The sequence below is a fragment of the Oryctolagus cuniculus genome, chromosome 7 (assembly GCF_964237555.1).
Source record: "Oryctolagus cuniculus chromosome 7, mOryCun1.1, whole genome shotgun sequence".
Lineage (NCBI taxonomy): Eukaryota > Metazoa > Chordata > Mammalia > Lagomorpha > Leporidae > Oryctolagus > Oryctolagus cuniculus.
Window position 1 is genome coordinate 113,190,973 of NC_091438.1, and position 14,769 is coordinate 113,205,741.

Sequence of the window (14,769 nt, forward strand, 5' to 3'; positions counted from 1 at the left end):
TTTGCTCCCCAAATACCCGAAACAACTGGGACGAGGTCAGGCCAAAGCCAACAGCCCAGAATCCAATTTGCATCTCCCACATAGGTGGCAGGGACTCAAATACTTGAGCCTTCACTGTCTGCCTGCCAGGGTGCTCATTAGTAGGAAGTTGGAATCAGAAGCAGAACTGGAACCAAATGCTAAATGCCTCCCCGACAAAATAAGTTTTAACAAGTGTCACTCGAATATATGTATCTCTCTGTGTGCACAGATATATGCATGTGATTAATGATTCTTTTGAGGAAATACCCAAACTGGCTGAATGGCATCATTAAAATGTTCTTGAAACAACATGCTCACCAGTTACTCTGCTGTGTGAGATTCAGGTGGCCTAGCTTGCCAGGCTTGATCACAAGCATGACAATTCTTTGCTCAAGGTGATGGTCTGGCACTTTTTCCCCAGGTTGAGTCCATGAGACCCTGACTTTGATACGGATATGGCTATTTCTGCTTCAGAAACGTTCTATTCTTTGACATGATTGGAAATTAAAATCAAGAACCCTTCCAATCTAGAATCTTTCTTGATGTTCTTACCACTGCTCCAGTTGTTTTAAAGAGGAACAATTAAAATTCAATAATGTTTTTACATTTAAAAAATTGCTTTCCCATATAACACCTTGTTTTATTTCCACATCATTCTTTAGAGGGGGCAGGGAACCATTTTTTTCTGCCAGGGGCCACTTGTATAATCATGTCATCAGCAGGCCATACAAAATTATCAACTTGAAAATTAGCCTGCTATAGGTTTATAGAGTTTTGAGTCCTGCCTGTAGTTTCCTTGGCAGAGCCAGACCAAATGATTTCATGGGCCTTATACGGCTCACGGGCCAGGCCTGCCCCATCCCTGCTACAGAGTAAATATCGCAATTCATGTTTCCCCCATCATTCAAGTGCTGGAAAAGCTCTAGAGGCCAGCTGATCTAATAGTGCATGGTCATGGGTTCAGGATTCATTTTGCATCTTTGTAATACCAGATGTTGTGTGGGTTACAAACATATACAGAACTCCTCAGCACACATTCTCCTCGCTGAGAATTTAAAGACTCCATGCTCTTTCTCACCTGCAGGCCCTACCAGGTGTTGCTTCTCCAATTAGAAAACTCTCTAACTTTTCTAAACTCCTCTTCACTTCCTAAGCTGCAGGAAGAGAGTATCAGGTGTGCCTCACTTCTTAAAAGGAGAAGGTAAACAATTATTTGGTGAACGATGAAGCTCAGCCTAGACTTTCATCATCTGTTGCTGCCCCTGCTGTAATTACATTTCTCTTACCTTGGGAGTCCTTACTGCCATTCCTGCTTCTGATTCTGAAATCGACTCTTTAAAGAAAAGGGACAAAGAAAATCTCAAGAGCTGATTCCCGTAATGATTTGTACTGAAAGTCTGTCTCAACCCACAGAGTGTCCAAAATAGAAGACTCGGAGACAGCACTGTGAATTAAATGTAAGACTGCCAAAATTCACCAGTTAAGAAAAATCAACCAGTTTCTGACGAGAAATAGTAGAATAATAAGTGATATCATGTTTGAAAATCCAGAGTTTCAGCCACATTATTTAAATGTCAGCATTCAGCATATGTCTTTGATAAAGTTATAAAAAGAAAATTATTTCTGGGGCTGGCTCTATGGCCAAGTGTGGTAATCCTTCACCTGTGACACCAGCAACCTGTATGGTTGCCAGTTCGAGTCCTAGCTGTCCCTCTGCTCATCCAGCTCTCTGCTATGGCCTGGGAAAGCAGTAGAAGATGGCCCAAGTGTTTGGGCCCCTGCACCCGCATGGGAGACTTGGAAGAAGCTCCTGGCTCCTGGCTTCAGATCAGCCCAGCTCCAGCTGTTTTGGCCATTTGGGGTGTGAACCAGTGGGTGGAAGACCTCTCTCTCTGTCTCTCCCTCTGTTTTTATGTAAATTTACTCTCTAATAAATAGAAGCTTTTTTAAAAAAAATTCTTCCAAAATGAGTAAAACAGCAAGTGTTTAGGATGCCTGCATCCAATAATGGGGTGCTAGTTTGGGCAACTGGTGTCTCCACTTTCAATTCAGCTTCCTGCTAATGCACACCCTGGGAGGCAGATGATGGCTCACGTACTGAAGTTCCTGCCACCCACATGGGAGACCTAGATTGAGTTTTGGACCCCTGGCTATAGCTTTTCAAATGAAAGTGAAAATAAATAAATAAAATTTCTCAAAAACCCCAAATGAGGAAAGCACAAATTGAAAAGGCTTCATGGGAGGGAATATAACTTCATTATTATACTCTTCTCTTACACAGATACAAGAAATACCATGTACAGTTTTAAATCTATGAAACTATCATTATCACCATAATCATCTATTCAAACATCTATGTAATTCTGGCATGAGTCTGATGCCTGGCACATAGTGTATGTTCAGCAGACCTTTAGTGGTGTACAAAGCCCATTATTTTATGTGAAATTCATAACACAGTGGAGTAGAAGAGTAATTTCCATGGACTCTCTCCTACAAATTTAAAAGGCAGCCACCTGGAGGGAGTAGTCAACCTGTCCAAGTTCACATATAGCTATTGTGTGGTAGCACTGCCTTTCAAAATCAAGTCTTGGGGTTCCAAGTTCCAAGGTAATTCTAGCTTCACTTCCAAACTGCAATTTATGGGTGGTGGAAGGACTGAGAATTCAGTAACATTTCAAATGATGCTCAATATATTTCTAAAATATCAAAATGAAATCAGTGTGTTTTTTTTAAGTTAGAACATCATAAATCTAGGTAGACATAGTCACCATCAAAATAAATTCAGGGCCTGAAAAGAATTAAGTGATTTTTCTTAGGGAAAGCACAGGGTATGGGGAACAAAAGCAACCATGCTGTTAGTGAGCTGTCAGCATCTCTTTGTATGAATGAGTGAGCAATTATCATTAAGAGCAAAGGAAAAATAAGCCATAACTAAGCACTGGTTGTGAGAGTGTTCCTCTGGGGATAATTATTTGTCTTTACTGCATTCTAGTAGAATACTTTGTACATGATATAAAACCTTCTATTTTCATTTTCAGGGTTATATTTGATCCATGTTTTTTAAACCCAGGCTTTTAACAAACAAATTGCTTTCCTAATGTGCTTTATGTTTAATAAACCTTCAGATTTTTGCATTAGACCATATAAAGGTTCTAAAATAACCACTGCTTCATTATTTGATAAGAACAAGAGACCACTGTTTGTTTATTTGGTCCAGTGATCAATAATCATTTAATGACTTTGCAGTAATTAGAGCGGCTTGGGAAAACAGAGCAAACTCAGGAACCCCATGTCACTGTAACCTCGTGCTGAGGTTGTTAGAGGTGCTACAGAGAAAATCCCGTTACTCAGTAGCAGGCTGTGCTACTTGATTTCTGTGCTAATTAAAAATATCTATATAGATGGGCCAAGGACCTCAATAGACATTTTTCAAAAGAGGAAATCCAAATGGCCAACAGACACATGAAAAAATGTTCAAGATCACTAGCAATCAGGGAAATGCAAATCAAAACCACAATGAGGTTTCACCTCACCCTGGTTAGAATGGCTCACATAAAGAAATCTACCGACAACAGATGCTGGCAAGGATATGGGGAAAAAGGGACACTAACCCACTGTTGGTGGGAATGCAAACTGGTCAAGCCACTATGGAAGTCAGTCTGGAGATTCCTCAGAAACCTGAAGATAACCCTACCGTTCAACCCAGCCATCCCACTCCTTGGAATTTACCCAAAGGAATTTAAATTGGCAAACAAACAAGCTGTCTGCACCCTAATGTTTATTGCAGCTCAATTCACAATAGCTAAGACCTGGAACCAACCTAAATGCCCATCAACGGTAGACTGGATAAAGAAATTATGGGATATGTACTCTTTAGAATACTATACTGCAGTAAAAAACAATGAAATCCAGTCATTTGCAACAAAATGGAGGAATCTGGAACACATCATGCTGAGTGAAATAAGCCAGTCCCAAAGGAACAAATATATGTTCTCCCTGATCCGTGACAACTGACTGAGCACCAAAAAGGAAACCTGTTGAAGTGAAATGGACACTATGAGAAATGGTGACTTGATCAGCATAGCCCTGACTGTTAATGAACAACTTAATACGTTATCCCTCTTAGTATTTTTTTTTGGTCTGTTCTACTTAATACTACTGGTTTAATTCTGTAATTAATACACAGTTATTCTTAAGTGTTGAAATTTAACTGGAATGTGATCCCTGTTAAATATAAGAGTGGGAATAAGAGAGGGAAGAGATGTACAATTTGGGACATGTTCAAGCTGACTTGCCCCAAATGATAGAGTTAGAAACATACCAGGGGATTCCAATTCAATCCCATCAAGGTGGCATGTACCAATGCCATCTCACTAGTCCCAGTGATCAATTTCTGTTCACAATTGATCATAATGAAAGGACTACGAGTCAAAGGGATCACATAAACAAGTGTAGTGCCTGCTAATACTAACCGATAGAATGAAGAGGAGAGCAATCCAACATGGGAAGCGAGATATACAGCAGACCCATAGAGTGGCGGATGTCCTAAACAGCACTCTGGCCTCAGAATCAGCCCTAAAGGCATTCGGATCTGGCTGAAAAGCCCATGAGAGTATTTCAGGCATGGAAAGCCAAGACACTCTGGGAAAAAAAACAACAACTAAATGAAAGATCTCTGTGAGTGAGATCCCAGTGGAAAGAACAGGTCTTCAAAGCAGGAGGTACCTTTCTCTGAAGGGAGGAGAGAACTTCCACTTTGACTATGACCTTGTCTAAATATGATAAGAGTCGGTGAACTCAAAAGGTTTCCATAGCCTTGGAAACTCATGACTGGAGCATAGGGAGATTACTGATGCCATAAACAAGAGTGTCAATTTGTTAAGTCAACAACAGGAGTCACTGTGCACTTACTCCTCATGTAGGATCTCTGTCCTTAATGTGCTGTACATTGAGATTTAATGCTATAATGAGTACTCAAACAGTATTTTTCACTTTGTGTTTCTATGTCGGTACAAACTGTTGAAATCTTTACCTAATGTATACTAACCTGATCTTCTGTATATAAAGAAAATTGAAAATGAATCTTGATAAGAATTGAAGTGGAGAGAGAGCAGGAAAGGGGAGGGTTGCGGGTGGGAGGGAAGTCATTGGGGGGGGCAGAAGCCAATGTAACCCATAAGCTGTACTTTGGAAATCTATATTCATTAAATAAAAGTTAAAAAAATATATCTATATAACCATCCTAATTTCAAAAAGATCTTCAACTTGCTTATAAATAATGTATGAGTACAGTCACATAATTGTAGCATAATCTAAAGGTGAGTAGTGAAGGGGAAGTGGGGGGAAATTGATTTATTAACAATTCACATTGAGGGATGAACATTTAGTGCCGTAGTGAAGACACTAAACTTGGAACACCTGCATCCCATTTCAGACAATCTGGTTCAAGTCCTGGCTCTTCGACTTCCTACTCAGCTTCCTGCTAGTGTATATCCTGGGAGGCAGCAGATGACAGCTCAAGTACTTGGGTCCCTACCATCTATGAGAGAGACCCAGATAGAGATCCGGACTCCTGGCCTAATTCTGAATGTTGTAGGAATTAGGGGAGTGAACCAGTAGATGGAAGAACTTTCTCTGTTTCTGTCTGTTTGTCTCTATCTCTGACTTTCAAATAAAGTAAAGATAAATAAGATTTTAAAACTTCACAGATGAGAAAAACAGTTGAATATCTATAAAAATGTAGTCATGAGCTCCTTAACTACTGAGGAAAACAGTAGTTAATATTTAGTAGATTCTGGAGCTCAATCAGGCCTTGTGTGCATGGCTCCTAGAGAGAAATGAGTGAAGTAGCAGTAATGTCATGAGAACAGGTGTCACACGGAAGGTAAGGAAGTATTCTTCATATGAATGTGTTTTCTAGATCTGGTCTTGGTGAAATCCAAAACTAGAAAGAGAACTGTGGTGTGAGCTGGAGTGACATAGTCAGGTATAAAGCTTCCTGGCCATGAATGCCAGCAGGGGGCGCTGAAGAGGGGTGGGGGAATCCCACTCCCGTGTCACAGAGCCCTGTATTACTATGTGAAGTAGAGTGCATATCTCTCCCCATCTTACAGCCCCTTCAGTGGCATCCCATTGCCTGCGTGTCACAATCTCCAGTCTTCATGTTGGCCTTCAGGGCCCTGTATGATCTGTCCTTTACCCCTTTGCTATTCATTCCACTCAACCACCCTACTCTTGCCATGGTTGGCTTCTTCCAAACCTTCAACTCATTTTCCAGGTGATGCTCTTCCTACTGCCCTTTCACCAGGCCAATTATTGGTCACTCAGATTTCATCTTAGGCATTCCTTTTGTAGAGATGACCACCATGATCTCTGCTTTTTCTCATCTACAGGAAATTGTTAATTCTATACAGAACCTGATATTTTCCTTCATAGCATTTATAACAAGCCATTTGTACTTTAATTTACTTAAAGTCTTATATGTGTGCATGTGGATTGGTATACCTACAGTTGTTTTCTATCCCTCTCCACTAATTCATACTGATATAAATGATTGAAAATAAATAGATGAGGGAGAAAGGGCAAATATTTTCTGCAGAACTTCAAATGATAAATGTAGTCACACCCTTCTCTTAGCACTTATTCCCATCTCCTGGCGTGTAGGCTGGACTTTGTACTCTAACAGAATATGAAAAGGGAAAAACAGTAACTTTACAGCAGAGAAATCTGTCATACACTGCTTTAATCAACTAAATGAATAAGGTCAACATCAGTAAGTGAAAGTCACATTGACAGCAAGTAGCTTTGATGTGGTGTGCTGAGAAGGGCACTTCACTTCTATCTTGCTCATTCAAAAATCTATAACTACAGTCCAATTATGAGAACACATTACACAAAAGCAAACCGAGGGACTTTCTACACAAAACCTAATCAATTCAAAAGCATCCTACAAAACAAATTCTGGGGTCGGTGCCATGGTGCAGTAGGTTAATCCTCTGCCTGTGGCGCCGGCGTCCCATATGGGTGCCGGTTCTAGTCCTGGCTGCTCCTCTTCCAGTCCAGCTCTCTGCTGTGGCCTGGGAAAGTGGTAGAAGATGGTTCAAGTCCTTGGGCCCCTGCACCAGTGTGGGAGACCCTGAAGAAGCTTCTGGCTGCTGGCTTCAGAACGGCACAGCTCTGGCCGTTGTGGCCATTTGGGGAGTGAACCAACGGATGGAAGACCTTTCCTCTGTCTCTCCCTCTCACTGTCTGTAACTCTACCTCTCAAATAAATAAAATCTTAAAAAAAAGAAAGTCTGGGAAATTGTTATAGATGGATGGAGACTAAAGATGTGATGCAACATAGTATCCTGGATTGGACCCTGAAACAGAAAAAACTTTAGTGGGAAAAATGGATGAAATTCTACAGAGTATGTAGTTTAGTGAATAGTATGGAACCAATTGTTGCAATTTTTTGCAGAGATTTATTATTTATTTGAAGCACAGAGAGAGAGAGAAAGAGACGGAGAGATCGTCCATCTGCTGGTTCCCTCCTAAATGCCTTCAACAGCTAGTACTGGGCCAGACCAAACCCAGGAGACAGAAACTCCATCCATGTCTCCCACGTGGGTGGCAGGGACCCAAGTACTTGGGCCATCATGACACTACTTTCCCAAGTGCATTACAAGGGAGCTGGACCGGAAGTGGAGCAGCCGGGACTTGAACCAGTGCTCACTGATGCCGGCATCAAAGGTGGTGACTTGATCTCCTGCACTGCAACGATGACCCCTTGTTGAGCCAATGCTAACTCCTTAGTAATGACAAATAGTGGGTGCTGAGTGAAATTTTAGCATTGGGCAAGCAGGAACTCTTTATGATGTTTGCAACTCTTCTGTAGAACAAAAACCACTGAAAGGTGAAAATTTAGAAATATCTTCTCCCATTGAACTATAGTTGTATTAGCAGGGATGATCTCTACAGAGGTCTCTGCTGTGCCATTCATTTTCAGAACAGTAGTGGATAGTGGGGCCTGGATGCAGGTTTGGTTAGTGGCTCTATCACTTATTAACCATGTCACTAGAATATCTCTCCATGTTTCACGTCTCAGCTTTCTCATCTATAAAAAAGGAAATGGAATGTGCATGTTGGAAGACTTAGTATACAAGAACACTTCAGAAAGTTTATGGGAAAAATAGAATTAAAAGATAAGTTCATTTTGGTGCAAAAATTTTTGAAATCCGTGTGTAGTTTTGTTCATTTCTATGAATTTGTTGAAGACTCCTTGATATGCATCAGTTTCACTCTTTTTTTGTGCTGAAATAAGTCTTTTCACCCAACCTTCCATGAACTTTTGGAAGTAATCTTATATGGGAAACAAACACAATGGTGCAAGGTTAGTCATTACTGGTCTAATTCCCATTTGATTGATCATTGTTGAATAACTGAATGACAACTGCAAGTTTCTTTGCTTTCTGAATGAGCCAGGTTTCAATGGACCACAGTTACACCTCTTCACTTGGCATTTTACCTGTACCTGCTTTCCTGCTGCAATGGCAGAGTTGAGCAGTGTGACGAAGATTGTGTGGTAAACAAAGGCAAAACTATTGACCGTTTGGCTTTTTACAGAACAAGCTTGCAGACCACTGCTCTCCGGCAGTCCTTCCTGTGTTGAAAGAGTTAAGAATACAGTCGTCGAGAGGTAAGTGCTTAGCCTTTCCAAGTCATTTCAGTGGGCAAGAGGGGATGATGTATAATATCATTGCCATTCATCCCTTCTCTTCTGCTTTTTTCTTCATTTGGCCTCCACTTTTCCTGTCTGTCCCAGTGACAGGCCAACACCACCATGCAGATCACACGGACATTGTCTGTTTCCCATCACTAAGATTTGAAAATCCTCAGCTGCATGCAGCTCAGCCCATGATTTTTTTTTTTTTCACATGAATAAGAGGTGGTTTAGTGCCACTTCTGGAATATGACCTTGAGCAAGTTATTTAATGTCTTGAAACTTCAGTTTCCTCATCCATAGTAAAAAGATATTAATTACTCTTAGGGCTATGAATATGAAGTGACACAATCAAAGTTCAGTTTTTATTCTAAAAAAGTGATGATTACTGCTGTTCCTGTTAATAAGTATAAGGTATTGATTTAGAATTTCAGCCAGACATCTGCATGATCTTGTGCAAGTTATTTAACCTTTTGTGCTTTATTTTTTTTCTCACCCATAAGACACAGGTCATTAAAATATTGACCATTTAGGTTGATAATAAAGATTAAGTGGAATATATACTTAGACCTACAGTGAGCAATTATGTAATATTAACTCCTGTCATTTATGGTTATTCTTTTGGTACATGAGAATTGAAGATGAGCATTGTGATTAAAGTATGGTATGAGAAACAATTTTTAAAACACTGAGTTAAGCTTTTGTGCAAATGTAAAAGGGTTGGGAGAGTGACATAAAAGAGTAATGCATTGTTATCTTTTTATACTTAGAGTCATAAAAATTTTTTAACCATTTTCTTACCAACTCAATCACCTTTATGACAAAGTCAACATTGTATTTATTTCCTGTACATTTTATAACCTGCTAGAGTTTCCTGGTAAGTCCCTGTACTAAAACGAGCAGGTGATATCAAGGCCAAGTACGTGTTCCTGTTATAAATAGCAGGAAGTCTATGAAGTTTTTGTTGTAAGAAGAGAGGGGTTGAAGCTTGCACTTGAATACATATAAGCACAATATGTTCTCCAGCTCTATATAGCACCTGTGTAATTAAGCCATGTTTCAGAAATTATACTTTAAAACTTACTGTGCATTTGCACAAGCAATAAATGTATGTTTGCTATTAAAATAAGTTTACAAAGGGATTATTCAAATTCTTTTTAATTGTAACAATTTTTTAATCTTGTAGCATATGCATAAACCTCTTACAAAATCATTAAGGTAAATAAACTAAAAATGTTTGAAGTATATCATCAAAAGGATGATACTAAAATTTCTCAGCAGTATTGGAATTTGAATTAGTGCAACTTTAATGTAACTCATAAAGCTTAGTATTAGGAACTCAGTGTGCCACAAAATAGTTACTGTTAGCTATACTCATAGTTTGGTATTTGCTTGCTATATGTATATATGTTGGGTGCTTCAGGAGTACACAAGGAGTAGGGAGCAGGAGTGGGAAAGAGAGTGTTTGGCTAGCCACTGTGTTTGGCTAGGGAGTTTCCTACTTGGAATATAGAATAGTGAGGAAGAAGACTGACAAAGAAATGCACAATCATAATTTTAGTAAACATTTGCTTGCTATCCAAGTAGTTTGATCTATGGTGTTTCTGATGCTACTACATACTAAACTGAAAATAGAATTTAATGTAATTAAAATATCTTTAAATGTATTTCCAAATGGAGGTATTCTTTGATAATTTTTAATGACAAGCTTAGATATTGATAATTAGCAACATTCATTTGTAGGACAAAACCCATTCACAGATAATAAAAGTGAATACACCCATATAATTCAGGTGAAGATATTATGAACTCTTGGTTAATTAGGGCCTAAATTACTACAGTGTCTCTCTTAGAGTACAACATAGTACTCTGTACAAAATTCATGTGATGGAATAAGCCTGGGAGATGCTTCATGGAATTTTTTTTCTAGAAGATTCACAATGCACATGAGTATATTACAAGATAATTTGAAGATAGTTTATAGTAACAAATTCTATTTAATTCAGTGTTTCACAGACTTAATTAGCAATAGCTATTTCTTCCCATGAAAACCTATTATTAATCTGGCAAATACTATTGGCTGCCTACACATCAACCATTCCCCCTCTTCTGTTCTAACAGAACCACGATTCCATTGGAACAGCAGCATGCCCAGTCCCAAGGAAGGCACCAGGAGTTCCCTAGGCCAGTCCTATTGCTCTTGCAATGGGTAACCTGGACAGTGAGATCTGGCAGGAGGCACAAAGAGAAGGTCTTCTTGTGCTTCTGGTGTGAAAATCCAATGCCACTAGAGGTAGCATCTTGCATTCAGGAAGTAAGGAACCTGAAGGTCAAAGGCCAGCCCACTGAGGCCTGGGGAATAGAAGGATAAGCAGGGCTTGGCTGTTTGGTGGAACCATTGAATTCCTAAGTCGACCTGATGACTGCCTCTCTGTGTTTCACACTGAGAAATAACAAACATTTTATCATATAAGCCACTTTCACATGAGTTCTTATCACGTTCAGCTAAACCCCATTCCCACTGATAAATAGTCTCTTAGGAAAACCTCTAGTGGAATAAGAGGGTGCCTTCTGATTTCCTGTGAGATGGAGAGCTCAATACATGCTAGTCGAAGAAAGATGATGCTTCTGTGTCTGTCTCTCTTTGTCTCTATGCCTCTCAAATAAATTTTTAAAATGTAAAATAAAAATAATAGAGCAGGCATTTAGTCTAGCAGTTAGGATGGCCACTCACCATAACAGAGTTCCTGGATCTGAATAATCATAGCTGTGACTGCTGACACCAGGTACAAATCACTGCAGACCGGGGAGGCAGTAGAGATAGCTCAACTGGTTAGGGACCTGCCTCCTGTCTGAGAGACCTGGACTGAGTTCACAGCGCCCAGGTCCAAGCTTTAGATCTCTGCTATTGTGGGAATTTGGAGAGTAAATAAGCAGATGGAAGCATGTGTGCTCTTTGCTCTCTTCTCTCCTTCTGTCTCTCAAATATATAAAAATAAATTTAAAAAAGAAAAGGAAAAGAAACCGGATTGAGTTGTTCAGGGCTGGGCACAGAGGATTCACTTAGCTACAATTATGCCCCAGGCAAGACAGAGCCAGCTGTTCTGCTTCTGGCAAAGATAGCCTCACTATGGGTTAGTGTGGATTCAATAGCGTGAGATGGATCAGGATCAGACAGGTCATGCTGAGGTGAGAAACAAGCTTACAACCTCAGTATTTTCAGCACCAAAGTTCTGTGTCTCTTGCAAGCCCCACATTCATGGTGGGTTAGCGGAGGCTCTCCGAGTCACCCTTACTCTGCGCCCAGGCTGAGCTGAAGGGCCCCAGCTGGCAATCTGCTGCTGGTTGTGTGGGGGAAAAGGAAGCTCAGGGCATTCTCACACTGAGAACCAAAGACTGGGTCCGGAAACAACACTCATCATTTCTCACAGCTCATTCAGCAGGAAGCGTCACAAGATCCCTCAACCACAAAGTGGTCAGAGAATGAAATACTGTCACACGCGATGGGACAGAGAGGACTCAGAGAACATCCTTAGTAGCTATCAGTCCCATCCCAGTGGCTGGCATAGCAGAAGTCCGAATGCATGGTTGAAGGCCCTGGAATTCTCTCTGGGAAATCTGTCTGAACTGAAGCACAGCCCTAGTCGGTGGCTGCAGAATGAATGACAGGGAAGTGGATTTGAGCCCCCAGGAAGAGAGCTGGGTAGAGCTATATAACATATCAAGTTCCATCTCAATAGCTTTTTATAGACCATCTGGCACTGCAGGGCAACTGGAAGGTAAATCACTGACCTTCAAGCTGTTTGCTGAGTGTAGGCAGATAAGACTCCTGCATGGGTTAACTGAAATGGGCTTTGCTTTATTTATTTATTTATTTATTTATTTATTTATTTTTCCTGACCAGGTGGGATGGGAAAGACATAGAGTAGTCTATGAGTAGGAGAAAGAAGAATTTAACTTCTGGTTGAAGGAGAGCCAGGTTCTACCTAGGGAAATGGTTTCAAAATACGAATGGAGTAGTGAGTAGAAATTAGAAAATATGGACGTGAGGCCTGAGAAGGTTTACAGGGGGAATGAAATGGAAGGTGAGAAATATACTTTAACAACTGGCTTAGGAACAATGCAGCAGATTCATTATTTATATTCCTTCATGCCTAGTCTTAGGTTAATGTGGCACCGCCAAGAAGTCAAGCAAGAATGAGAAGACACATTTGTGTTTTAGTGAAGACTGTGCTTTGCCAAGGCCCCAGGTACCCAGGTTGTAATGGCAGAAAGACTAAGGGTTGGGCTGCTCTCAACTGGATGTATCTGGCTTGCCTCAGCCTAGGTTAACTGTGATCCAGAATAAAGCTGAGTGTGCAGGCCAAAGACCTTCAGTGCCTGCAGCTTCGCAGGGCTGAGGCAGGGCTGGACATGTACTGACTTTCATCATCTTGGGATGAGCCCTTGCACAAATCTTGGCCTCTTCTCTGCCTGCAGCACCTACCCACTGTAGCATATGGGCACCTAGACAAAGTTTCTGTGTGTGTCTTCTCTCTCCTCAACTTGGTGCTGGCCCCTTTCTGCATCTACAGAGCCTATTCCAGCACTCTAGACATGGTGAGAGTGCAATAATTCCTGGTTGTTGATGGTGAAACATAAAAGTTTTCCTATCCAAGCTGGATACAGAGTTGTCCAACTTGACTGAAAGTAATGCTTCTAGGAATTCTATAAGACAAAATGGATTGATTGAAGAGGAAAACCCATGTTTGTTGCACTTCCCCTTTATGTCAGGCACTGTGCCAGGCACTTTGCATTTCCTCCAACTGAACAGTCACATCAGCCACAAGGCAGATCTTTTTCTCTCTCACTTTATAGAGAGGTAACAGAGACTAACAGGTTAACTGGCTTGTAAGAATTCATACTGTGTAGATTAATAAGTAGTGAAGCTGTGATTTGAAGGCAGGACTTAGTAACACCACAGCCCAAGCCTTTTCACGCTTTAATTCTGCTTGCCAGTAGAAATAATATAGTACTTTGATCAACCAATGAGTATCAGAAGAGCTTCCTAGATATTTATACATCATGTTAACAGGAGGAAGCAGGGAAGAGAGAGTGATTAGGAAGCTAACGAATCATCCACTGTTACAGAAATAAGTTAATTGCATTTGTTTAAGAAAAAGCAATGGAGTGGTCCTACATCTATGCTCCAGCTACACAATTTTGGGCCCATTACTTAAAGTTTTGGAGACATAGTTCTTGTATTTGTAGAACTGGATCTCACTTTGCCAGGACTACCTCACACATGTATTATGAGGAATAGATGAGATGATGTATGTTTAATCAATATGGAAATTGTAGAGAAACATTAAAATGTAAAGGCATCATTATTATTTTGCATAAGTAATTGACATTAATAAATAAAATGTGGTATTTCAAACATGGATCAAAATTATACAGCATGGAGGCAGGCTTACTCTAGATTTTAATGTGAATTTGCTTAAAGCATGGCTTAAGCAAATAAAAAATCAGATCTTTAGAAACATTTTTGCTAATGTGTAATTTTACATGATTTTCTGTGTAAAACAGAAACTGACCACAGAATAAATGGGTGAGTTAATGCTAAGTTGAGAAATGTGAATTTGTTAGCAGATATCTTTGTTTTTATTATTTATTACCTTGGTATTATAAATTTTAAAGAACTGTCAAATAATCAGAAATACTGGAAGAAACATCTTTTATTTAAAGCACTATGTGTTTTTAAGTCTTTCTAGAAATCATAAAAGAAAAGGAAAGCACTTTAGATTCAAGACTCCCTCCTATTACTGTCCACAGCATTTAAGTGTATTTATGGAGACATGAGACAGTACAAAGGTTCTTCTGTAATTCATCAGAAGTCCTATCTTAAGTATAATTACATTACACAGCTCTGCTAAGTCATTAGCTTCTTGTTTAGCGACAATGCCCTTCATTTTAAATTCCCTGATGGTAATTATTTGTAACTATGCTCTGATTCCTGAAAATATGTGCACTCAGTCCCGGTGAACAATGGGCATTTCTGGATTACT

The 14,769-nt window shown here is 40.0% G+C and overlaps 1 protein-coding gene and 1 long non-coding RNA gene across 4 annotated transcripts in view; one reads left to right on the plus strand and one right to left on the minus strand.

The window, feature by feature from the left end:
* Positions 1-14,769, plus strand: part of LOC138850643 (uncharacterized) — a 122,519-nt gene that overhangs the window by 19,059 nt on the left and 88,691 nt on the right. For all 3 annotated transcript variants that reach the window (XR_011390687.1, XR_011390685.1, XR_011390686.1), the window contains one exon: positions 8,626-8,698. This is a non-coding gene — a long non-coding RNA (uncharacterized lncRNA). The remainder of the gene's footprint in view (positions 1-8,625; positions 8,699-14,769) is intronic.
* Positions 1-14,769, minus strand: part of FGGY (FGGY carbohydrate kinase domain containing) — a 532,663-nt gene that overhangs the window by 7,106 nt on the left and 510,788 nt on the right. The window lies entirely within an intron of this gene.